General features: G+C 38.4%; 1 protein-coding gene across 14 annotated transcripts in view; it reads left to right on the top strand.

The window, feature by feature from the left end:
- Positions 1–9,474: 9,474 nt before the first annotated feature.
- ptprfb (protein tyrosine phosphatase receptor type Fb) overlaps positions 9,475–25,690 on the top strand; it is a 196,879-nt gene continuing 180,663 nt past the window's right edge. For all 14 annotated transcript variants that reach the window (XM_057333340.1, XM_057333342.1, XM_057333345.1 and 11 more), the window contains exon 1: positions 9,475–9,787. The gene's annotated coding sequence lies outside the window, so the exon portion shown is untranslated. The remainder of the gene's footprint in view (positions 9,788–25,690) is intronic.

Genomic DNA, 25,690 nt, shown 5'->3' on the forward strand with positions numbered 1-25,690 from the left:
ATATACACGTTTCTATGAAAGAAGAAACTTTCAGCTACTCACCCTCATTCTCAACCAGATCTACTGTGTAGAATCCTGGCAGACAGCAGATGACAGAAAAGCACCATTAAAGGAGCAGTCAGTTAATTTAGCGGCATCTAGCGATGAGGTTGCAAATTGCAACCAACGGCTCACTCCACCCCTCCCTTTCGAAGCACTACGGTGGCTGACACAGGGCAAACATGTTGTCACGTTGTTGCTTTTGTTGCCGAAGGAGATAAGGTATTTTCGAAACACGCTCTGTAGAACAGTTCGCCCGTTTAGGGCTACTGTAGAAACAACATGGTAAATTCTATGTGAGGGGACCCACGGTGTCTGTAGATAGAAATAGCTCATTCTAAGGTAATAAAGACACGCTTTATACACCTCTGAACACATAGTTATGTATATTATATTGCATTTCTGCCAATATCCTCCAAAAAATTAGAATAGTCATTTGAGGTGAATTTTGTCTCATCAGTGTGTCACATTCCAGTATCTAAGTAGCCTACATTTTTGTTGTTATTGGAGTAAACATAGTAGACCGCTGAACTTGCAAATGTTGCAATGAACCCAAACAAAGTGGCATTAATAGAATGTGGCACCAATTTTTAAAAGCAGGAAGAAAGGATTTCAAACACTCAGGGCAGCAGGAGGAACCGGGTCATTATTGCTGGTGTCTAAGCAACGAGAGGCATGCTGGGATCTCAAACAATAGCCGGGCTCCATCCTCTGCTGGCATGTCACAACATTTGTCTGGAATATGCGCTATAAAAGAGGACAAATTCAGAAACAGTTGACTTCGGATGACACTGTGATTTTGTATGCGAGGCTGATACGGCACACATTTTATGTAGACTGGATAATTAAAGGTATTTATGTAACTCAGTGTTAATAAAACTTTCATTAATAACTGGGTCAATGTTGGAGGAGAAATTTGAACAGCCTTGAGATTTATTCCAAGGTTCATTAAGTCCCTCATAAACATAACCACAAGAGGACAGTTGGATTGCAAAAGTCACATTTATCATGGCAACAATTATTTGGTTTCATGGGTTAATATGTGACACATTGAAGAATTGCCTATTTAAGTGGTCACATGTAATCAAGATCTACTGATTCATTTATCATAATTAAGTTGAATTCTGGGACTGCATGAATAATTTTGGTTATTGGTATAAACTATCCAATCTTTCAGTTTTTAAAGACCATATTTTCCACAAAAACATTAACAATCCTTAAAGGGAGTGGTGTTTACAATCTTTAAATAATACTCATTTGTCTGTATACCAACACGAGCACAATGCAGTCCTGCAATATCTAATTGCCACACTGTACTTGCATAATAATGAACCTGATATTATAGGTTGTACAACATTCTGAATCTTAATTTTATTGGACAAGCGAATTTCCAGTAATGCTAGTTTATACCGCCAGCATCTCCACTCTACGTATCTGTTTGATACAGTTCAGACAGGCCGTTATTTAATGTGTTGCTCTGTGGCACACAACATTCGATGCTGTCACTTTTTTATATGTACTGTATATTGTAAGCTATTTGTATGAACGTTGCTGTAATAAAATCCCGTAAATGGAATTTTTCTTTTACTGTAATCTGACGGTTTTCTACCATATTTCAAAAATACACTGCAAAAAAAGTTATTAGCCATATTGGCATCTTTAACTTCACCATTTCGATAATTACTGGCAACGTCTCCCTTAAGAGTTGTGTTCCTGTGAAATCTAACTGGGTAAGAATATCGACTGGTCGATTTAAAAATGGACCATCTGTGGTCCTGTGATAAGTCCCTCTGTAAGTCCCTCATGTACAGCAGGGCCAGGCTTCTGTTCTCCTCTTTCTGTCTTAGCCTTCTACCAGAGATCAATGCAGTCACACTGGAGACCCCCTGACTTCACGACACAAAAAGATTTGGTTACCCGTTTACTTGTCTGGGAAACCAGACCCCCCAGCACACCACGCAGACTCCCTTTCTTCTGCTGTCAGAGGGCCTCCGTTCCATTTCCCAGTCTTTTGTTCTACATTTTTTCCTCACATATTTGGTGTTGAGGCCTAAAAACGTTACAATAGTTCCTAAACAGTTTGGCAAGGAGAAAAAGCCGTAAGAGAAAATAAGACATTTGCCTTTAAAATAGAGAGGGAGATGGGGTGTTAGGATTTTTCTACTATGGTTTCTTTGTTCCTCCCGCAGCTATGGTTACACAGAAAGGTCAGAACTATGTGGCCGTTGGTTTGACTGTGGAGAAGAGTACACATTGCTTCACATGTAGTGTTTGCCATATACTTCTTTGTAAATCAATGTGGGTAGAGATAATAACCTTACTGATACGGTCTTCAATATTTAGAGCGATCAATACTTGGACACAAAGAAACACATACTGTACTTTAGCTCTGTTTGAAAACCTAGTGTGCTGTCTGCTGCCTATGTAGGCAGCTGACTTATGTGGCAGCATACTAACTGAAATAGAACCTCATTAGTGCTGATTTGGAACGGCAGTAACTCTGTGCATCATAAAAAATAGTGCTTTAAATGCAAAGCGCAGAGGAGACTCGACTCGCTATCGATTTTCATACAGGCAACAAGAGAGGAACAACAAATTCAAACATATATAAAAACATATATCTCCTGCTGTTTTATTTTATTGATATATTACAGTATTAAATAAATTTTAAATGTCTTTTGAAACCATTTAATGTTTTATTTTGGGGGGTTTTTTGTCTGTCATAGTGCGTGGTGTTGTTTTCTTTTTGGGGGATATCAAAAGGTTCTTCAGTGAAGCCATAGAAGAACCATTTTGGTTCCCTAAAGCAGGAGTTTTCAAACTTTACGATGCAAGGGACCCCCGAATATCGTAAATCTTTCCTGAAATACATATCCATAATAAGTATGACATTATAAAGACAACATATTAAATAATTGGCTAAAATAAGAGTAATGTTGGATGCATAAATCTAATCAGAAACATTTTAAATTCAAATGTATTTGTAGTGTAGCAATTTTCCTTACATCTTTGCAAAGACTACTTTACAAACCTCAATGAGTGAAATAAAGGGAACTGTAGTGAGAAAACTCACTATAAAGATAAAAACAATTCTGGAAAGTATGCATGTAGCAAGAAAGAAGAGATAAACACTTAGAAAAGAAAATATGAAAACACTTAGAAAAAAATATGAACAATTTTAAATGAAACAATAATAATATTGAGTAGACTTCTACCATTTTTACATTTTCATTTTATTTCCTTGAGATTTTCTGGGGGCCCCCTGGGGTTCCCCCAGACCCCTGTTTGAAAACTACTGCCCTAAAGAACCATTTACATAAATGGTTATAAAAAGCATGACTTTCTTTGTTTTTTATAATCTAAAAAACCTTTTTTTACTACAAAGAACACTTTGTGAAATGGAAAGGGTCTTCGGATTGTTCTTTATGGAACTATTCAGCCAAAAATGGGTTTTCTATGGCATTGTGAAGCACCTTCTTTAGGAGTGTAAGGAGGCAGCGTAATGAAGTTTTCAACAGTCATCGTGTTGGGTGCGTGCCTATGACGCACTAAGATGCAGCCCCCCAAGGCAGCTTAATAAGTTTTAGAACAGAGCTGTCACTGTCGAAGATACAGACTCAAAATTGTTAAGTTTGGGACATGTGAGCTCTCGGCGAAAAACTTTAAATCAAATACAGCTCCTCTTTACAGAATTTGCGTGGATTTCATCCAGCGAGACTTAAATATCTGCTACGGTAGCACCAATCTGGCATAGCACACAGCATCTTGTGAGAGAGGGGGAAGTACACTACTCCCCAAGGCATGGTCAAATCAGCTACTGAACACAGGCCAGGGGAGGGAAGGATGTGATCCTTGCTTTACGCGAGACATGGAGCAGGACACGAGGAGATGGAGGACATTAACAAAGCGTGAAATTAAAGCCATCGTACAGCAGTGAGGCAAGTCCCACCTCTCAGGGACTTGTCTTTGGCCGGGCTGGGGTAATAGAGCCTGCTCTATTACTGTAATGATCTGTAGAGAGAGGACAGGGGGACATGGGATTGAGATCTGAAAGGGATACTAATCATATGCCCATATGGGTGAAAGCTGAAGAAGCTCTGTAACCCTCAGTGAGGCAGAGAATATCATGGACAGGTGGAAAGTGTGTGGGAGATTTATTTTGTATTTCCTTTAGTGCTAGCTTTTTCCATTATCTCAGAGTTCAATAGTAAGGATTCTCAACCTTTTGACTTCAAGGCCGGCCGTTTTCAAAGAAAAAAATATTCAAAGGCCCCTTAGGCCCGATTCACATTTCGCACGCATATTCGTTATTTTAAATGCAGGCGCGCACAAATAGGTGGCGACACGGTCGCGACGCTCCGCATCGAGATGGAAATAGTTTAACTTTTCGGAGTACTGCGCGCGCACCGCGGGTCATTTGAAGAGAGAAGTGTTTTCCGCGCGGTTTTAGACGCGAAATGTGAATCGGGCCTTAAAGTGTGAAAGTGCAGGAACAGGACCTAAATTATACAGGACAGTGTAAGAACAAAATAATTGTAAGCGGGGACAGTGGAGTAAAATTTAGCAGGACTGTGCAGCTTTTGAATGAAAGTTGGAGGAAAGACGAGTAACCCCTATTTTCAGAGTCAGTGGGGCATTTTCACCACGGTAAAAAATATGAATAAAAAATTAATGACATGTATACATCTCAAATTATTACATTTATTTTATTAGTTATGCACTTTCATTTTAAATGAAAAAACCCTGTTTTAGAGCTGCTATAATGTAACTGTTGAATTTAGTCATATTGATTCGGCAAAGTCTGATGATAACAATACTGTATATTACAAGAATCGTGTATCTGCATGTGTAAGCCTTGTACGCCATCAAAACACTTACACTCTTGTCCTTATTTTTGAGCCCTGTATCTATTTATACTATAAGGTGAACTAAATATAAAAAAATATAAAAAACAACCTTTAGTAATCATAATTCAATGTAAAAACCAAATTCATGTCTACAGTATCTGAGTTAAAGACAAGTTAAATTTGACAAACAAGATGCAATTATTCCGTGCCGGCCATATCTCAAATATTGTTGAACTGGTGAATTTCCTTTGGTGCTGAAAATTAAAGTCCCAGCCACATGATTTACTTCATATTTGATCGTGCAAAGCCTGTTTTGCATTATCCTTCTCCAAGAAACAGTAAATGATTTGAAATAAGATTGTAATCCTTATAGACCTGCAAAATCCATAACAATGTCTTAAAATAAATAAATTTAGGTCAAACCTCTAGACATTTAAAGATACTGTTACGCGATGCTCACTGACGACAGACGATGAGGTAGCCGTAATCCATAAACTTTAATGAACAGGTAAACATAACATAACTTGTTTGAGACTCGACAAAGAACTGAGGAAGACACAGGTCTTAAATACACATAACGAAGGGTAAACAGATGACGGGGATTAACTAATAATGTTCAAGTGATGGGGATCAGGTGAGACGGGTGCCAGGGATTATGGGGAGTGTAGGCCGGTGTAAAACGAGGGCAGACAGTGGATGGTGACAGATACCATGCACAAATCCTGCATTATCCTACTTAATCCAAAGCATTTACTTGTTTAATTGGAGTCAGTGTCAGAATATAATTGTTTTGGTGTTTGTAATTTTGGGACATTGAGCGTTGAGCAGTAATGAAGGTTCACTAATGACCCCGGTGTAAAGTCAGAAGAACAGAGCTGCTGTCAGCTCCTCTTTGCAACCGCTCATTCTCCTTTAATGGAACATCTGAGTCAATTAAAATAATCATCACACTCATTGCCAATGAAAGCCGGGAAATCATTTTAGCAACTCAAAGAAAAGCATGACGATGGTGCATAATCTATTGCTTCAGAAATTAGTACTTTCTTATTGCTATTCTGGTCAAGTCTATGTTGAGGGTATGGCCAGGGGCCTATTGTTTTTTGTGTCTCTGGTTGAATGTTTTTTCTGATATGATATAAGCTACTGGTCAAAAAAGTAATCACTTGACTGAAATGTTTCTAACAATCGCAAAAATCTTCAAAAATCAAAGGTTGCTAATTGCAACCAATGGCTCATTTCACATTGCAAAATTACACAAACTAACTTTTAATTAAAAAATTGTATCCACAAATTAGAAAAGCAGCTAATAAAATCCGAGCATACTGCAGATCAAGATTAACTGTTATTAAGAACAATTATTCTAAAATATGGAAAAAATATGAATAGAGAATGAGTAAGTGACCCTAAACTTTTGTACACTACAAATATATTTGCATTGTTCGTAAAGGGTCCTACTCTTGGTGATGTGGCGAAAACACTGCCATGGATCATTCATAAATAGGAATTTCTGTTTAAGGTCTTTCACTTCCAGCAGCAAATCCTTTCCTCTCTAATGAACCTCTCACAATGTTCACTCAATAAACCATCAACATGGACCTTCATTTGGTCAATTGCTGGACAGCGTGTCTCCAAGTGTCTTCTCTTTTTCAAGACATTAATGGAGCTCAGCCAAGACCCACAGAGCAGTCCCATGGGTTGTTGCCAGATATCCGCAATGATACCCAATCTGGCCCCATTAGCGCTCTCTCCACCCATCAAAAACATGACTTCACGAATGCAGAATTAAAAATTAACCATCTAATATCCATTTGCTGATGGCTCCCACAAAAGAAAGTGAAAACGCAGATTCCCTCAAGGCTTTCTGGAGAAGAAATGACTCCTGCAACCCAATATGTGGAAAAAAGTCTGACAGTGATAACAGGAACAGAGGGGATGAAGTTTCTTAAGCAGGCTCAACAAGGCTATAAAAGAGATTCAAAACTATTGTTGAGTGACTACAGTCAAGACAAACTTTTTCTACAAATTATGTGCTTTCTTAATTTTTTACACCATACTATAAAGGTGAAGAAACAATACAATTACACACAGTACATTTGTTCCTTTAAAAATCTTATTTCAGACATTAAAGAAAAAAGCAGTTATTTGTTCTTTACTGATGTCACTTTTAAAAATTGTCACATTTTCCAATTAAAAATTGTCTACATCCAGTTAATCTCCACATCTGCCCTGAGCAGACAAGCTGACTGCCTTTGCACCTTCACACATTCGTACATTCAAGTCTTACTTTTTCTTTCTGACGTCTCCAGTATGGTTCGATTTTTCACCTTTTATTAACAGCACCTCTCAAAGATAGTAGCTCATCCACCTGTTCTTCACACTTTTCCAGCCCACCCCTCCTCTTCTGTAAAATTCTCCATGCAGCTCTTCCTCCTTTTTCTCTTCAACTAGGAGGTGCCATTTGTCTTTTTGTTCTAGACATTTGTCTGCTTCTACATTTGAGTCCTGCCTCACCTGGTTCCTGACGTGCTCCTCCTCTCATAGCACTTTATACCAAATGTAACAGCTGTAATAAAACCACAAACTAATGACTTGTACCAGTAAAGCTACATTTTATTACACATATTTCTGGAAAACTTTAATCTGATTGGGAAAATGGTTATTAAACTGTAAAACTGATTGTTGTCCTAGTTCACGGACTCTCATATCACTACATGATCGCATTTTATTTAATAAAATAGTTGAACTCAAATCAATATTTTGTCAATTTATTTATTTCATTAGCCATTTAATAATCATGTTTGAAGGTCATTATCATGATATAAGCCCTTAGAGGCAACTTAAAATAGAAAACGGCTGTTTCTCGTCACGCAGCCCTGTCGCGGCTGGTTAGTACAAAACCTCTGATTAACATGGAAAAGATACCTTTTATTGCGTGTTGTGGCGTCACGTTTTGTAGGACACGGTGCAACGCGAAAATATACAATGACATATCTATTCTATTCTATTTTGTACATTGCTACATAATGTCAACCTTGACATTCCAATATACGATATAAAAATGTATCTATTCTATTCCTTTTTACATTTAAGTTAATAAGTGGGATATGTTGACGAGTGGTGTATATAATTGGGATACACAGGTGTAGATAATTAATATGATGTTGACGCAATGATTTTAAATGTGGATGCATGGATAAACACACTGAAGAAGGCATTATCCGAAACGTCTGTGATAATTTGTCCCCCATGATGGAATAAAATTTAATACGTGTATCATTTTGTATGAAAACGTTTTTGTACATTGCTACATAATGTCAACCTTGACATTCAAATATACATTATAAAACATGTAAATTAATTCTTGGTGTTTCTGTTGTTCCTAACAAAAAGTTTAAAATTGAAACATACAATAGCAACACTAAGCCCATATTTATCCTCATACATGTCTCTGTCATTTTTATTGTAACATACTTTTCATTCAAGGTGTCCCAAACTATGGACGACATTCTAAAGGTGGCAAATCCCACTAGATGGAATTGATTAATATTTCACATTTCGAAATAACCAACACTACATCTTAAACCCTTACCTCTCAAGAGGATTTTCAGTGTATGTGCTGATTTAGATGTCAACATTATAGGCCAATATAGGATCAGTCATTACGCAGAGTTTTACTTTGAAAACATTGTGCTATATTTTCAGAACTGGCCATATACACAAATATGATGATGTCACTATATCATAAGATATGCTGCCCACAAAAGACACACTCTACAGTGCCTCCTTGAAACTTGACCTTGATTGTATTCTTCTCTAGAATTATGTGCATTTTTATTCCTGGCCATGAATGTTACTCTGCAAAAATCAGCAGATGACAGGAAAAGAGTTGCCTTCTTACCTTTTGCAGACATAATGTAATATATTTCACTGTACATATGTGCAGCACAAACTTTGCCTTAATTTCAAAGAAAATGTAAAAGATTCATCTCAGAAATTTGTCAGAACACTTTAGGTGTCAATCTATTATTCACTTTCTTCAAATTTAGAACTTTACAAAAACCGAGACTAAAAGTATACAAATATTTTCAGCACATCTCTGAGAGCAATGACTCCATATGGCCATCAGGAATAATAATACAGAGACCTATAGGCTAATATTTGTTTTTTGAATATCAAGTAGCGTGAAACTGATCATCCTATTGATGTAATGGAAAATTATATTCATGCCACCTCTGCGTTTTAGGGCTATCATTCATAATTGATTTAGAAAGTGTAATATATACTTCTTTAAATGTTTAATTTAAAACTTAAAATATCTTTGTGCACTCTTATCCAGGACTGGTCTTTTCGATGTTACCTTTCATCTTTCTTTTAGGTAAACTATCATAAAATGCCTTTGTAAGTTAAAAGCCAAATCGTTTCTTTAAGTTAAAGAACACTTGATAAGTATTTCTCACAAATCAACCACACCTTGCCGTTCAGAACCGGAGAGTAATCTATATAACTCGATTCGTGAACCGCCGAATGTTTCCGAACGCTTCCGAAAACCCGAGCAAGCAACCTGTAAGTTGTCCTCCTGGGAGGGAGAGCGTGATTGAGGGGACGGCAGGCAGAGCAGTGGAGTCTCCGAGTGCTTTCGAGCAGAAGTACGTGAGACAGAAACTCAGGATTCACAACAATAGAAGCTTTTTCCACTCTATCGTAGTTACAGAAACCAGTCTCAAAAACAGGATTATAACGGCCTCGTTGCGCATTAGTAGGAAAAGAGTCGTTACTCTGTGGAATCCAAGAATTTCCCTGTCGATTTTAAAAGTGGATTTGTACGTGGCCAACTGAACCGGGTAAAACGAGCGGTTGCCGTGCGCGGAAAGAAATGCAAACCGCGGCGGACCGGAGAGACGGTGAGTTTAATACATTTTCTAATTCATTCGCTCTGATGAAAATGACCGACACGAAAATGTACTTGTAAGTTACGGTGATGACTATTTGCGCAAGATGAAATGCGAAACGATCTAACGTTAGTATTTCCCAGAGATAAACTAACGTTAACGAATGAGTTGACGTCGGCTAAGCTAGTTCATTAGCTAACCAAACCATTTTTAAACTTACAAATCGTTAGTTCGAGGTGGGTTTCACAAGTGCACACGAGTTCGTTTCCCTGTGTGGAAAGCCATTACCGTGCCTTGTCTGATTTTGCACTGTTAACTCCCTTCTGAGTAACGTTACGCCGTGGTCTACATTGTAAAGCATTCGAAGAGGAGCAAGTGCCGTGCAGGTCGCAAAGTAGTATTGCATTCACATTCGCTGTCTTTAAATGAACTCGTTAATGATGACTCGAGAAGTTGAACTATTGAACACATGCGATCTATAATGCATTGCGCGTATTTCTCGGTTAAATGCAGCAGACAGTTATCTTCTGCAATAAACACAGAACAAGTGTCGCGGGATATTCTTCCATCACTGAGCTGACTGCGCGGGGGCTCATTTTAAAGATGCTTTATGTTATGTAAACGCCATATTTACCCAACATGTTTTAGTGCAAACGACATGATGTTTAGTTTACTTTATGCATATGTTGGACACTGATTTTGGGGTGTGATTACGACAGAAATGATTTCCAAACACGTACAGCTTGGATACGAGTAGTTTTTATTTCAAGATGCTACTGTCTGGGGGTGTGAGTGAATATTTTCACATCTCAAATTGATCATTTACACAAATGACTGTTTTTCTGTCATTTTTGGACAAAATATATCCTCCGTGTACACGGAAAGACGCCGTGGAGTCGCAGCGAGTTTCATGCATTATGATCAAAACGTCATTGTACCACACACTTGATTTACATATGTTCAAATTGGACAGTTTTTACACACAAAGCACAACTCTTACACGTGTAAGAGGTTTGTCAGAAAATGTAATTTGCCCCATATTTACTTGGTGGGCTTCACAGAACGGTGGCAGTGTTTGTTGTGGTGAGATTAGGAAAAAGTAACGTTACTGTAGAAGCTCACGTGACAGCATTGTTTGTTAATATCGCCTGCGCGGCGGAGCACGAGCAGAATAATGACGCTGTTATGTTATAGTCCTCTTTATTTGTAACTCTGGTACCGGATTTCTTATCCTTTCCCTGGTTCTTTCAAACAGCCTTTCTGTCCGTCAGGAGTTATTTTAAGAAGAAACCCCATATACGTGACCATACTGTACGTGAGAACGCTTTGAACGTGGGTTACAAGCGTCCGGAGGTTTTATCAATTTACAACGAAAAAGAGCATCTATCATGAATTTTAAAACGCACATCAAACATGTCAGCAATATCGAGTGATCTGGAAAATCTCAAGAGCAAGTTTCATGCAATTGCATCAGGAGTCTTAAATAATTTTGCCACAAGACAACATCGTCTTGGTCCTATGGAGTTTGCTGGTTCTGATGTTTAGTCTAATTTGCTTAATGTCTGTCAGTTTTGGTTTTGTTCAGAAAGATAGAACGCCTCCTCCTAAGGCTAAAGGCTGGTTGGAGAACATTTGTGATCTATAGCTTGACAGGCATGAAGATGAACCGACAATTTCTCCACTAATACCTCAGATTTTACACGTCTGACTGGATTATTGATGTCATTGAGTATCAGCTAAGCATCAATCTCAGTACAGTAGACAGGGTTTAAAGTCAACATGAGCTGCTAGCACAAATGAACCAAAAAGATATTTCGGCAAATGAAAACAAGAGGCCTGAAAATGATTTCCAGGATACCGTTTAGGTCAGCATGGTTTATTTTAATAACATGTCATGGCATAATATTAAAAAATATGGATCTTTAAACAGTTTCTTTCAGTTCTTGTCAATTACCTTTGCCACCCTGTTACCTTCTCCATTTCGGCAGTGGGAACTAATTGGCACTTTTGGAATGCCCAGCCTTCTGTTGCCACATGCTGGAAAGCCACTGGATGCAAACTTCCCCCTTGCTGACGCTGTCTTATGGTTTCCATATGGGCTGAATTTGGGTAATTTCAGGGCATGAGCTCTAATGAGAGATTTTATTTCTGTAGTGCATCGGCTGTGGTGTTGGGGATCAACATTTATAGTTCTCATATCTGGGAACCGAAACGGTCTTGGGCTTTTCAATGGCCCAGTGGGCTCTGGCAGAGGAATACACAGTTGTATTTAAACTATTTAACCCAGTCAACACTTTTTCTTGGAGACACTGTGGCAGAGTGTGGTAGAAAAGTATTTTAAAAGTTGAATTGTTTATGGGTGATCTAGATCTCTCGCAAATTGTATTTTTTGGATCTTTTGTAATTGTATGCAGGATCTAAATAAATGTCAGTGGTCTTAAAGACTAGATTTAATTGGTTGAATTGCAAAATAGAAACACATGAGTTCCATCTTTGTAATCATACAAAGCGTTTCTGGGGCTTTGGTAAACCATCATGGGTGGATAGAAAAAATAGGTTTTTGTGTGAGTTGAAAGTGAGCATCACACACTCATTCTGGAGGGCAGAGCACTTGATGCGAGTGCTCTAAAGGGGACAGAGCTTTATTGTCAAAGACTGTAGATATACCAAGCTGGTTAATGGGGATTACTGTGAATGGGGACGAAGAAGTGCTCTCGTGAACGCGCGCCATAGACTGACAAGACAGAGGAGAATATATCAATTAAAGTCAGTATTTTGGTTTGTTCTTCGCACATAAAGCATTCTCATCGCTTCAAAAAAGTTCAACTGCGCCACTATGCGCGGATCGACCAATTTAACGATGTCTTTAGTACTTTTCTGGACCTTGGCAAAAACTGACTCCATGGTTTCAATGAGGAGGCCTGGAAAGCTCTCGGATGTCACCTAAATATCTTTATTTGTGCTCCGAATAGGGCTGTCACGATTATTAAATAATCATCTCATTGCGATTGTTTGACCTCATCACGATGGTTTCAGATCATCGCAATTATTGCACATCTCTATAGAAGACACTAGGGGGAGCTGTAGTGCATCTGTATATTTTATTGTATATATTGTAACTAAAGCATGGTAATACTTGTAAAATGTACCACCACAACACAATCACTTAAAAAAAAAAACTAAAGTATATACCATAAAAATAACCTGCAGTACAATTTAATATTATTTGTGTGAAAACCAGTCTACCCAAATCTCATTAACATAGAAGTAAACTTTTATTGTAGTCTTGCAAGTGAGAAAAAAACAGACTAGAAGCTTTTCTATGACTGATAGCATTTAACGGTGGCTTCAATTCACTCCTGATCAATTTACTTAATTTACAAGTATTTGTCGGTTGTATTATTGACAGGTAAAAGCCTAAACCTGAAGTATGATGACCCAATTTTTTCCTATGTATTTCCAAGAAAAAGGACATAGTCTTATATTCAGAACAATATGGTCGTTTCATAGCTGAATAAAAAATGTATGAGAATTAAAAGTCAAAGCTCTAAAACAGACAATTAATCGTCAGCCAAATTTCATCATCGTGACAGCCCTAGCTCCGAAGACGCCGGAAGTTCTCTAAACATGTTTAACGTCATGTGGGTCAGTAAAAAATCACACAAAGTTGAATTTTGGGTGAACTTCCACTTTAAGACTAGTCCCAGACTAAAATGAATGCGTGACCTGTCTTAACTGAATATAACTTGCCCTGAAATATCTTAAAATATATCAGTGCCATTGTTTTGTCTCGAGATGCACAGCAGTAATGTATTCTTGTAAGGCATTTTTTATAAAAGTGACATCAATACCTTAATTAAACTAAGGCATAGTCCTGTATGGAATGATTTTGCGGACTAAATTAAAAAGATATTGCAAACTGCATTTGCAAATGCGTTTTCTATTTGTTCGTGTCAAAATTGTGACATTATTCAAACGCAAATGCAAACCGTTTGCATGTGCATTTACGCGAACGTACAATGTCTGCCAAATTTCAAAAGGAAAAGCAAAGTCTATTTGCAAATGAATTACCTCTGTGTTACGAGTTACGTCCCTGCCATATTTAAATCGCAATAGCAATTCCCAATATGCTATTTCACTTCCTCTGGCGTTGCGTATTAAGCCTGCCAAAACTCAAATGAAATCGCAAATCCCTTTGCGTTTGCGTTTCCTCTGACTCGTACAGAAACCTGTCAATCAATGGCGGGGGTGGGCTTATTCAACGGGGCGTGTTTGTATCGGGAAGTGACGTTATTCACCATCGCAGTGTTGGCAGTCAGTCCAACACCAAGGTGACACCGTCAGGGCGAAACGGGGTTGTGGCTAAAAGGGATTCAGCTACAGCTAAAAGCCAAAATAACAATAATGGAACAAACGAGGATCCGATGCAAAGTTTGATATAGAGAAAATCTTTACATTGAATCACAATTGCGGTACTTAACAAGTATAATTTAAAGAAGTTCAATGGGCTCGATAAACAGATGAACACAAACAGTGGTTTGGTGATCTCAATGAGCTACCAATAAAAGTCATGTTGAAGCCGTGTGGATTCATCATAATTACATGAATTTCTCAGGTTGGTGCATCACCTGATGGGCTCATTTACTGCACATGTTATTGAAAAGGCTGTTCAGAAATTAAATGAATGTTTAAATACAGCAACAACTCCATCCAGTAATTTGTAGATGACAGCTACTTCTGTGTCCAGCAAACTCACTAAAACACTGCAGCACAAGTTTGACTTTGTCTCATTATGTTATGATACGAATAAAGAGATGTAGAATTCACGTACTTTTGTCATTTATTATTAACTTGTTATATGCATAATGAACAACAATGATAATGCAGAATGCTGTTTATTCATACAAAGTGAACACGTTTTGTTATGGTTTACTAGGGCTGTCACGATTATTAAATAATCGTCTCATCGCGATTGTTTGACCTCATCGCGATGATTTCAGATCATCGCAATTATCGCACATCTCTATAGAAGACACTAGGGGGAGCTGTAGTGCATCTGCATATTGCATATTTTAGTGTATATATTGTTACTAAAGCATGGTAATACTTGTAAAATGTACCACCACAACACAATCACTTAAAAAAAAAAACTAAAACATATACAAATTACCTGCAGTACAATTTAATATTATTTAAGCAAATCTCAGTGTGAAAACCAGTCTACCAAAATTTCATTAACACACAAGTAAAATTTTACTGTAGTCTTGCAAGTGAGAAAAAATTTGAAATCAAATTTTAATGGTGGCTTCAATTCACACCTGATCAATTTACTTCATTTACAAGTATTTGTCGGTTGTATTATTGACAGTAAAAGCCTAAACCTTAAATATATGATGACCCAATTTTTTCCGATGTATTTCCAAGAAAAAAACATAGTCTTGTATTCAGAACAATATGGTCGTTTCAATCGCTGAATCAAAAATGAATGAGAATTAAATGTCAAAGCCCTAAAACAGACAATTAATCGTCATAATCGCCAAAGCCCTAAAACAGACAATTAATCGTCATAATCGCCAAAGCCCTAAAACAGACAATTAATCGCCATGATTTATTAGACAATTAATCGTCAATCAAATTTCATAATCGTGACAGCCCTATGGTTTACAACACGTATTAATCATGATGCAAAATACGGTCACAGTGTTGTCAATAAATGTCATGTCCTCGCGTTGACTTCGGAGTACTGTGAAAATGAATTGCATAAACAAACAAACATGTGTAGAGGAATGTTGCAGAAGGTGATGATTATCCATCCTGCACCGAAGTAGGGCTGCAGCTATCGATTCTTTTACTAATCGAGTTTTCTACTGATTTTTCCATCGATTAATCGGGTATTCGGATAATAAGTACTTTTTCTTTATTAAAAAGCAATACTAAATATACAAGAGAAAATAAGACAGGTCTCTTAAAATGAGTAAAACAACTAATTTGTTTCCTTTTTAGAACAATTAGTTTTTATTGCTGAAATAGCATACATTAATATCTGTGAAAACTAAACCCATTTAGTACATTCCATTGCCATATTAAATTCAAAATGCAATATAATACAACTATATAAATAAGAAACATGAATAAAATGGAAATAATAATTTCAAACAATAGCCTATGAGTTTTATTTTTGCAGGTTGTCAGATGCTTATTTTTTAGTATGTCTGTTTCTTCACTCAAACAATAACATGTTCACCATTTCAATAAGCTATTAGGGCTGTGACGGTGGCAGTTTTTTACCACCACGGTGGTAATAGACAAATCGACCGCGGTGGTGCGGTGGTTGAGAAATATATATTATTTATATAAATAATATTTATATTATTATATTTGCGTGTAGCAACCACATGACGAGTGGAAGAGAAATATAGACCTTATTTAAATACTTGAAATTGTTAAATAATTGAAATATGATATCTGAAATAAATGAGGATGAAACATCCGTCAATGTTTAACGTGCAAATCCATCAGTGAAACGGCACACTACAGCATATAAAACATTTAAATAAACACCAGTAAATAATGAAAACTTAAATGATATAAGAAAGCTAAATACTAAATAAAAAAGCTCTTGTTGCAGTAACTTCAGTCAGTGGCGTATTCAAACTGTTTAAACCTACATTGGCTTTCCTATTCAGATTGCCATAAAAACTTTACTTTTTCCGACTCGTTGATGTGAAACTTACTTGTTGACATTGTCCAGATTAAAATGTGTACAGCTGCACTAAATGCGCGTTCAGAAGATGTGCACAGGAGCTCAAATGAAGAGATGTCTCTCCGCAACCGCGGCAAAACCTGCGCACGCTCCGACTAAAAAAGCAAGCGGGTCATAGCCAGTTTTGATTTTACGTATCTGTTCATTTCACAACAAGATCCATTGCAAAACCCGCAGAATAACCTGGGTTTTGCCGTGCAGGCCTGCGCTCGAACGCACCAACGGAAACGTATGCCAATAATTTCTGTTAAAATTTTAATATTTAATATTAAAATTTGTGGATTAACCATCCACAACTGAAAGGCTACAACTAGCAATCGTTATCGCAACTCTCATATTTATTACACCTATATTTGTTAGAGTGACGTGCACTACCGCCGGTGGCAGTTCACCGTCATGGCACTTTACCATCGCGGTGGTGCGGTTGTTACGGCAACCGTCACAGCCCTATAAGCTATCAGTTATTTATCAGCATGAGAAATACGTGTGAGCGTGTGAACATACTAAAACGCGTGTGTCGCACGGTGAATGCATTTGCATGAGACTTCAGAGCCCTGTAACATGAATAGCGTTTAGCGGGCTGTGCGTCAGTAATAACGGTCCGTGGGGAAATGCAGTGCTCCGTGTGTACTGTAGTTAAATGGATTAAACGAGGCTTCGAGGCAACAAAAATTGCCTCGATGATTTTTTGTATTCGAATAACTCGAGTTACTCGAGGAATCGTTTCAGCCCTACACCGAAGTTTCACATGCTAAGTGATGCCGCTCTGAGCCCGGAGTTCCAGCGCGATTTATTTCCAAACAAACAAAAACTGCACTGTTTTCAACGCCGATTGTGAGTGCAGTTGTAACTTCACTCCTCATGTGTTTAGCTGTATCACTTTCTGTATCTACTTAAGTTCCAGTCGACGGTGAATGATGTCACTTCCTGATACAAACACGCCCCGTTGAATAAGCCCACCCCCGCCATTGATTGACAGGTTTCTGTACAAGTCAGAGGAAACGCAAAGGGATTTGCGATTTCATTTGAGTTTTGAGCTTAATACGTGACGCCTGAGGAAGTGAAATAGCATATAGGGAATTGCTATTGCGATTTAAATATGGCAGGGTCGTAACTCGTAAAACAGAGGTAATTCATTTGCAAATAGACTTTGCTTCTCCTTTTGAAATTTGGCAGACATTGTACGGTCGCGTAAATGCAAATGCAAACGGTTTACATTTGCGTTTGAATAATGTCACAATTTTGACACAAACAAATAGAAAACGCATTTGCAAATGCAGTTTGCAATACCTTTTTAATTTAGTCTGCAAAATCATTCCATAGTCCTGGCTTAAGCTAAGCCGTGTCTGTGAAACCGGGCCTTAGTCTTTTTAACATGTCCTGTGTACTTCAATGTGCTTTACCTTGTCATTGTCAAACTATGTAGCCTATTCCGTATGGCGTTATTATAATGACAAATGTCGCGAGCGCATTATTACAAGGCGAGAGCGCATTCTTGTAATACGAGCGCGCGAATCTCTCCGCTCGCACACCGATTTCCTTTGCTCGTGCACAAAACTGGACGCGCGCTTTCAATTATACGCTGCTCTCTTATGAATTGTCTCTCCTCCCGCTCAGTGAGCGTGTGCGCACTCAAAATGCGTGCCGTACGTCAACGAATCCTTCGGTACTCTTGCTCTCGTAAGGTCCTCCTGTGTGTTCCAGGCACTATAGGCTGTCAAAAGTAGTCAACCAATCAGGGATAGGCTTCCACGGCGGGCCAATGAAAACGCGACCTCTTAACTACAGTAGGCCTAATTGTTAAAAATGCTTGATGAAAAGAGTTGTTTTTTGTGTTCTTTTCAACAAAAGTGTCATGTTAATGTGTAATTCTTGTAAAATAGTATATTATAAATTGCTGAGTTTCATTCTTATAAAATCTTTTAATATATAAATATTTTAATGAGTGGATTCTTGCGTGTGGGTAGGTGGGTGGATGGGGGGCACCTCTGGGGCTGTTGCCCAGGGGCACCATGAGGTCTTAAAACGCCTCTGGATCCACCACGTTCTCAGGTAACAATTTTATATATTTGATGCAACATTATTAATCAAATGTATATTAGAAATGAACGGTAAGGGAGCGTTTGGTATATCGCATAGAAGTTCAGTTTTATGCCCTGAACTTCTGGAACACTGAATGCAGAACACTTACAGTGTCTGTCTGCAAATGCATTAAATGCATAACCAAGTAGGTATAGAATATTATATGTTATTTCCAAATGCTCCACTGCTATTACTGTTTTGATATGTACCGTTACTTGTAGTAAATATTATTTTAGAATAAAGCTAACTTAAGACACCAATCTAAATTGTTCGGTAATGAATTTAGTACTATTTTGACAATACTATGTTTAGTGTACGACATGCACGAGGACCACATGAACTTGAGGGTGTTGGCCTGTTTTGTCTGAATAACATGGTAGTTAAACTGACTAGGATGTTTATATGTAGCCTACAAAGCATCCTAATGCCACTGTTCATTTCTAATACACATTTGATTAATAATGTTGCATCAAATATATTAATATTGTTACCTGAGAACGTGGTGGATCCATCTTGCTTCGTTGAATACGTCGAGTCACTTTCAACCAATAAGATGCCATGTAAGAGGTCGCGTTTTCATTGGCCCGCCGTGGAAGCCTATCCCTGATTGGTTGACTACTTTTGACAGCCTATAGTGCCTGGAACACACAGGAGGACCTCTCGAGAGCAAGAGTACCAAAGGATTCGTGGACGCACGGCACGCATTTTGAGTGCGCACACGCTCACTGAGCGAGAGGAGAGAAAATTCATAAGAGAGCAGCGTATAATTGAAAGCGCGCGTCCAGTTTTGTGCACGAGCAAAGGAAATCGGCGTGCGAGCGGACAGATTCGCGCGCTCGTATTACAAGAATGCGCTCTCGCCTTGTAATAATGCGCTCGCGACATTTGTCATTATAATAACGCCATAATTCCGCTCCATGCATAATGTAGTCTCACGTGTGCGTCTCCACAGGCTGTCAGTATTATTTTTACTTCCGCCTCTAGAGGTCGCATATCACAGTAAAGCTTTCCCTGCTGTGTCTGGATCGAACGCAACCAGGAAAACTATCGGTGGGGTTTTTTGCTTGATTAACTAGTTAATAGTTAATCGTTAATAGTCAATCGTAATGATAGATATTGTTATCGGACAGGATTAATCGGCAAAAACAATGGGTCGACCTCTATAACATAGACCCAAATGCAGTGAACAAACAAACACATCTGAACTTCGTGAATGTAGTGCTCTCTCTCTCCTGCACACAAGTGAAAGTTATGTGTGTGCATGCTCCTACTCCCGCTCTACTTGGTTGACGCGTGGGCATGCTCTTTCATCTCGCTCAGGCTCTTTGATGCATGGGCGTGCTTTTCCGGGAGAATTGTCCAATAAGGGACTAAGAAAAGTTGTTACGAAATGGATTTTCATGTTTGAAAAAAAAAAATATCTGAAACCTATACGAACGCTGGGGGAGTGTATCGAACACAGAAATACTACGTCATACGTCCAACTCATTTTTTGACAAGTTTACCATGTCAAACATGACTTTTCTTGAAAAGCGCTTTGTTTTGTGCACATTTTTTAACATTACACAACACCATGCATCACTTTGATTACGGTTTACAGTGAATTGCGAGGATTTGCTACCCAGGATGGGATCATTAATGATAGAAATTTAATTCTTCCAATTATGTTTCACTAATGAAATCACAGAGAAGAGATCAATTGCTCACTTTTTGTTTTCAACCTTGCAACTAGCTACGTGTAGCTAGGCACAGTGTCCTAAAGGCTCCTGAATAACAGTTGGAATTCGTCCACAGTATTTGCTTTTCCCAAGCTGCTGTCAAAGTTTTTGTTATTTCTCAGCGTCTTCAGTGTTTAGAGGCATGTGAAGTAGTTAAGTGTCTGGAGGCTAATTCTGCAGTAATTTGGCTGCTGATTGAAAACAGGTTCTCCATTAGTTAGCCTGCTGGTGGCATTATAAACCCTTTGCACTGCAGTTTTATAGGACATCTCGATTTAACAAAAACTGGAAACAGACATTGGCCCATAAATAGCCAAGACCCTTCCTAAGCACAGTGACTCAGGCAGAATTTTGATGGTAGCCATGTTATAAGTTTTAGATTATTTGCTTAAGCCTTTGTGGTTTGCACTGAAAGATAGGCCCTGAGTGTATCTGAGCATGACATACGGTTCAAATGAAAAACAATAATATAATATGAACATGTCACAAAAAGCCATAGCCTTATCTTTTAACATATTTTAATGTTGTGTTTTTTTTCACAAGTTTTTGACACTTCTACCAGGGTTTTTCCTGCATAGAGAAATTGGAGGCGGCCGCCTCCATCTAATGTCGTGCCGCCTCAGGCTCTCGCCAAAATTATGTTGCGAGTCTTCACAAGAAATGCTGCGTGCACGTGCATTTAACAGACTGTCATTTGTAACTGCAGTTGCGACATTACGCCACAGTGGAGGCGCTGTTTCGTTATCAGCACACTGAGTCGCTAAAAAGAGTTCCAGAACAAGAGCCAGCATGTGTTTCACGGCTGTTTGTTTTGTGTCCAAGTACGTTTAATTTCTTGATATTTCTTTAATTGACATGACGTACATCATTGTAATGTCTTTAGCTGTGCAGTTGGATCGTTGAATCAGCGTATGTATACTGTACACAGCGAGTTCGCCAGTATGAACGCACATTGCGTTCAGAACTTCTCGCGCATGAATGACTCATTTAAACCAATTCATTTAAACTATTGAACTTTTCAGTCACTAGCGAATATAAGAGATCCTTGAGTCATTTAAAGTGAACCACAGAGAATGCAAGATGCTCATTTAGAAAGACTGGTTTATTCAGTTGGCTATTGTGGACTGAAAAGTTAGTTGAAAATGTTAAAAAAGCTTTATTTGATTAAAAAAACATTTCTGTTTGGTTGAATAAAAGTAATGTTTTATATAACTTAATCATTTTAATTTTTATCTAATTTTATTAGAACTTTTAATATGTCAAACTCAAGTCACTTTGGTTAAGCCACTTAAAGGTACGGTAGGCCTACATGTGTGTGTAAAAGATCAGGATGGCACCACCCCCACCTCATTTTGAGCCAGGAAAAACCCTGTTCTACTGTACATTTTTAATGCACAGCTAATACATATTCCATTACAGCTGAGCTGTTTTAACAGTTCATGCAGCGCTGCATGTAGCGGCAATGATGTCAGGGGTCACATCTACAGCTGGTGTTCCAACCTTGTCTGTGTGGTGGGAAAAGAGTAAAACACAGTTTGCCGTGGCTGTTTTGTGTGTGACTTATTAGATTAGTGTGTTAGTCATAGTGCCCTTGTATTCATTGTGTTTGCTGCATTAGGCAGAAGGACATGTTCAATGCACGATTACAGACTTGTGTGAAGGTGACCTGCCCCTCCACAGCCTATCCCAAAACCCCACAGACACATACACGTACAAGGTTTACCCCAACAATTTTTTTTTGCTGCCACGTCTTGGCAACTTTTCATAATCTAATGAAAGGAAGATGAATGTAGAGGGAGTTGCAACACGCAGTACTGATAAGAATGATTTTTTTTGCATTTATGCAGAGTCAATGGCCTTGTGTATTTAACACTTAAGAAATTTGCTGTGGGCTCCATTGAATTTTGATGAGAACGGCTCTTTTGCAACTCTCTTTGGAGAGCAATGACTGCAATTGTTGTTCGTGGCGTAGGTGGTTTGACTGTCAAACTGTGATCTGGTTTACAGTGCAGGTTTTTGGTAGGCTCGCGTTTAACATATGGATGTGCATATTGGTCATTTTGACTGTTCAAGCACTAGACACATGTATCACCTGAGCACTCAGCGTAGGGGATATGGTGAAAGTTCCATATGGGATATTTTTTCTAATTGTTGATTACATGGGTCAGATGGAATCTTTGGCGGTTGTATCAAATCTCCCTGTTCCTTCTTTCTCCAGCTCACGCCATATGTCTAACTATTTTTGGCTAGCTGTTTCTGAACATGAGCGCTTCCTGAGCGTGTGTACGTCCCACTAAACTTTTTCAGACAGAGTGTTCTTTTAGTCTTTTAGTCAGTTTCCATGAGCAGTTTTTGTCCTAATCACAAAGTTGAAATTAAAGGGGTCATATGGCGCTAAAACATGTTTTTCTGTGTCTTTGGTGTGTTATAAGTTGCCCATGCATGTATTAGACACGTAAAATTGCAAAAATTAAAGTGTTGGAACAAAAGATGCATTCTATCTAAAAGCGAATGCTCACCCAGACCTGCTTGAAATGCCTCGTATAACCACACCCCCACAAATCTATGTCAGTTCGTGGTATGATTAGACTAAGACCGCCCAAATGTATACGCATGTAAGGCGTACCTGTCAGTACAATTGCTTTGGAACCTGATGTTCCAAATATGGTAAGAGGTGTTACATTTCCATCACACGCTTGCAGTTTTCAACCAATCACTACGCACTGGTTAACTGGCCAATCATAGCACACCTCACTTTTCAGAGCGATGAGCTTTGTAAAAAATCTGTGCGTTATCTGCTTTGTAAAAAACACATTGCATCACATCTAAAACAAACGATAATATTTGTTTATGCCATGTCATATGACCCCTTTAAAATGTACTAGGTTATACAAAAAATTGTGGTCGGGTATAGTCTAGTTGCTGTATGCAGTTTGCATAGTTTGATTCAGTTCAATTCAAATTTATTTTTGTTGGATTTTTTGTTGGAAATAATCAAAGGAAAATAAATTATATGAGAACATGACACAAATACATGGTATTAAGAAATAATAGATACATTTACATGACTCCCTGTAAAGCCATAAAAAAATCTGCCGCTCCCCGGTGGCCCAGTAGCTTATGTTACTATGGTGGTGGAAAGGAAAGCATCACTTATTTGTGTCAAAGTCCTTTTAAAAGGAAAGCCTGCAACCATTAGGCAAAAAAGCGTAACGGCTAATGCTAACGCCTTGGCTTCAGCGGAACGCAGGAATGGAGACCGGATGCTAGTTTTTTGAATCTCTATATAATAAGAGTATCTCTGTTTGTGTTGTCCCTAGCAGTGTAAATATTTTCCTTTTTCTCCTAATTTAATTTAATTTAAATTGAATTGTTCTTAGAAAGTGCTGCCTTCAAATTTCAGGTACTTCTGTTCTACAGGTTTGTTTTTAAAGGGGTGATATGACAGGGCTAAAACGAATATTATCGTTTGTTTTAGATGTAATGCAATGTGTATACACGATTTAAGGTTCAAAAACGCTGTATTTTCCACATACCGTGCATGTTTGTACAGTATCTCCTCTTTGCCCCGCCTCTCTGAAACGCACAGATTTTTTACAAAGCTCATCACTCTGAAAAGCGAGGTGTGCTATGATTGGCCAGTTAACCAGTGCGTTGTGATTGGTCAAATACTGCAAGCGTGTGATGGAAATGTGACGCCTCTTACCATATTTGGAACATCAGGTTCCAAAGCAATTGTACTGACAGGTACACCTTACATGCGTATACATTTGGGCGGTCTTAGTCTAATCATACCACGAACTGACATAGATTTGTGGGGGTGTGGTTATACGAGGCATTTCAGGCAGGTCTGGGTGAGCATTCGCTTTTAGGTAGAATGCGTCTTTTGTTCCGACACTTTAATTTTTGCAATTTTACATGTCTAATACATGCATGGGCAACTTATATAACACACCAAAGACACAGAAAAACACAGATTCGCGCCATATGACCCCTTTAATCAAACGATTGTATTTTCTTAGTTTATCAAGCTGTATACACAAAACGAAAAGATGGTTTAGTGTTGTAATCGAGCATATGTGCAGTCCAGAGTAAAATCAAAACGTCAATTCTGACCATATGTGCTGAAACAAAGTTGCAAGTGTAGAATTTAGTGCACGGTGTGTTCTACTGCAGAAAAACCTCACCTAGCACTTTCTCATCTTTCAGTGGAGAATCACTTCTGAAATGAACAAGGTGGAATATTTTTTCATCCTGACTGAATGTGAAACAAGTCCAATTTTTCTGTCAGCCATTACTATAGACCGAAATCTTCACACGTTGTGCCGGGAAGGAGTTGCTGTCTTAAGCGTTTTTTAAAGGTTCTGGTGCAGGTTTTGTTGTTTTAGGCTTATTTTTTCAGTTCCAATGAGAGCAGTTTCCAGACTGTATCATAAGGACAGGAGGAAGTGGCGTGCAGGAGGACGGGAAGATGCAGTTCTGGCACTTTATCTTCCCACTGTTGTGCCAGATGGAGAAGACTGAGGGAGTCTTGGCATGGAGGGGTGCTGGTGACTGCCGAACCATTACAGAAGGGCCCACAAACTCCCCCCTCATGCCAAATGTGTCTGTCCTCTGGACAAAGACAAGAAGAGACCATTTACACAGAAAAGGCTACAATGGCAAAAGTATGAATTGTTGATGTAGATGAAGTTTATATTTAAACACAAAGGCCTTTGCAGAAGCTCAGATAACTTTCCTTTGATGTACATTATAATTTTAGCAGGTGTGTGCTTGGGCTAGACATTAAATATTCACAGTTTATTCTGTAATATACACAGTAATATTCAGACTAATTTAGATGATGATTATGAAACTAAGCAACACTGTAAATATTGCAGTGCATGCACATAATGGTTTTTTGACCATTGTGTTCTGTTCCCTTAAGACTGCAGTGGAATAGTTCTGCAATCGGTCTTTGTGTCTTTTGGTGTTAATTTGTGCTGGTCAGGCACGTGCAGAGGGGGGTGCTTTGGGGGCTTGAGCCCAGGCCCATTTTCTTCCTCGAGAGAAAGTGCCCTTTTTCTGGGATTTTTTATAATTGGATTGATTGTGTACGCGTATGTGTTTCTGTTTGCGCACGGCTTTCCTTGTCAAACAATTAGAAAATGTCAGGTCAGGTGGGGAAATGTTGAGTTCCGATGCCTTTCTCCTAGAGGTTTAGAGTAGAATTCACTCATAAGATTTTTAACTTTTTCTATTGAAGTTGCAGCAAAAATCAACCCACTTCTTTTAATACTACAGACACAAGATAAAGACAATTTATTTTACATTTCAGAAAAAATGAAATAAAACAATGTTAGTTTCATAAAC

This window comes from Triplophysa rosa, linkage group LG5 (assembly GCF_024868665.1).
Source record: "Triplophysa rosa linkage group LG5, Trosa_1v2, whole genome shotgun sequence".
NCBI lineage: Eukaryota > Metazoa > Chordata > Actinopteri > Cypriniformes > Nemacheilidae > Triplophysa > Triplophysa rosa.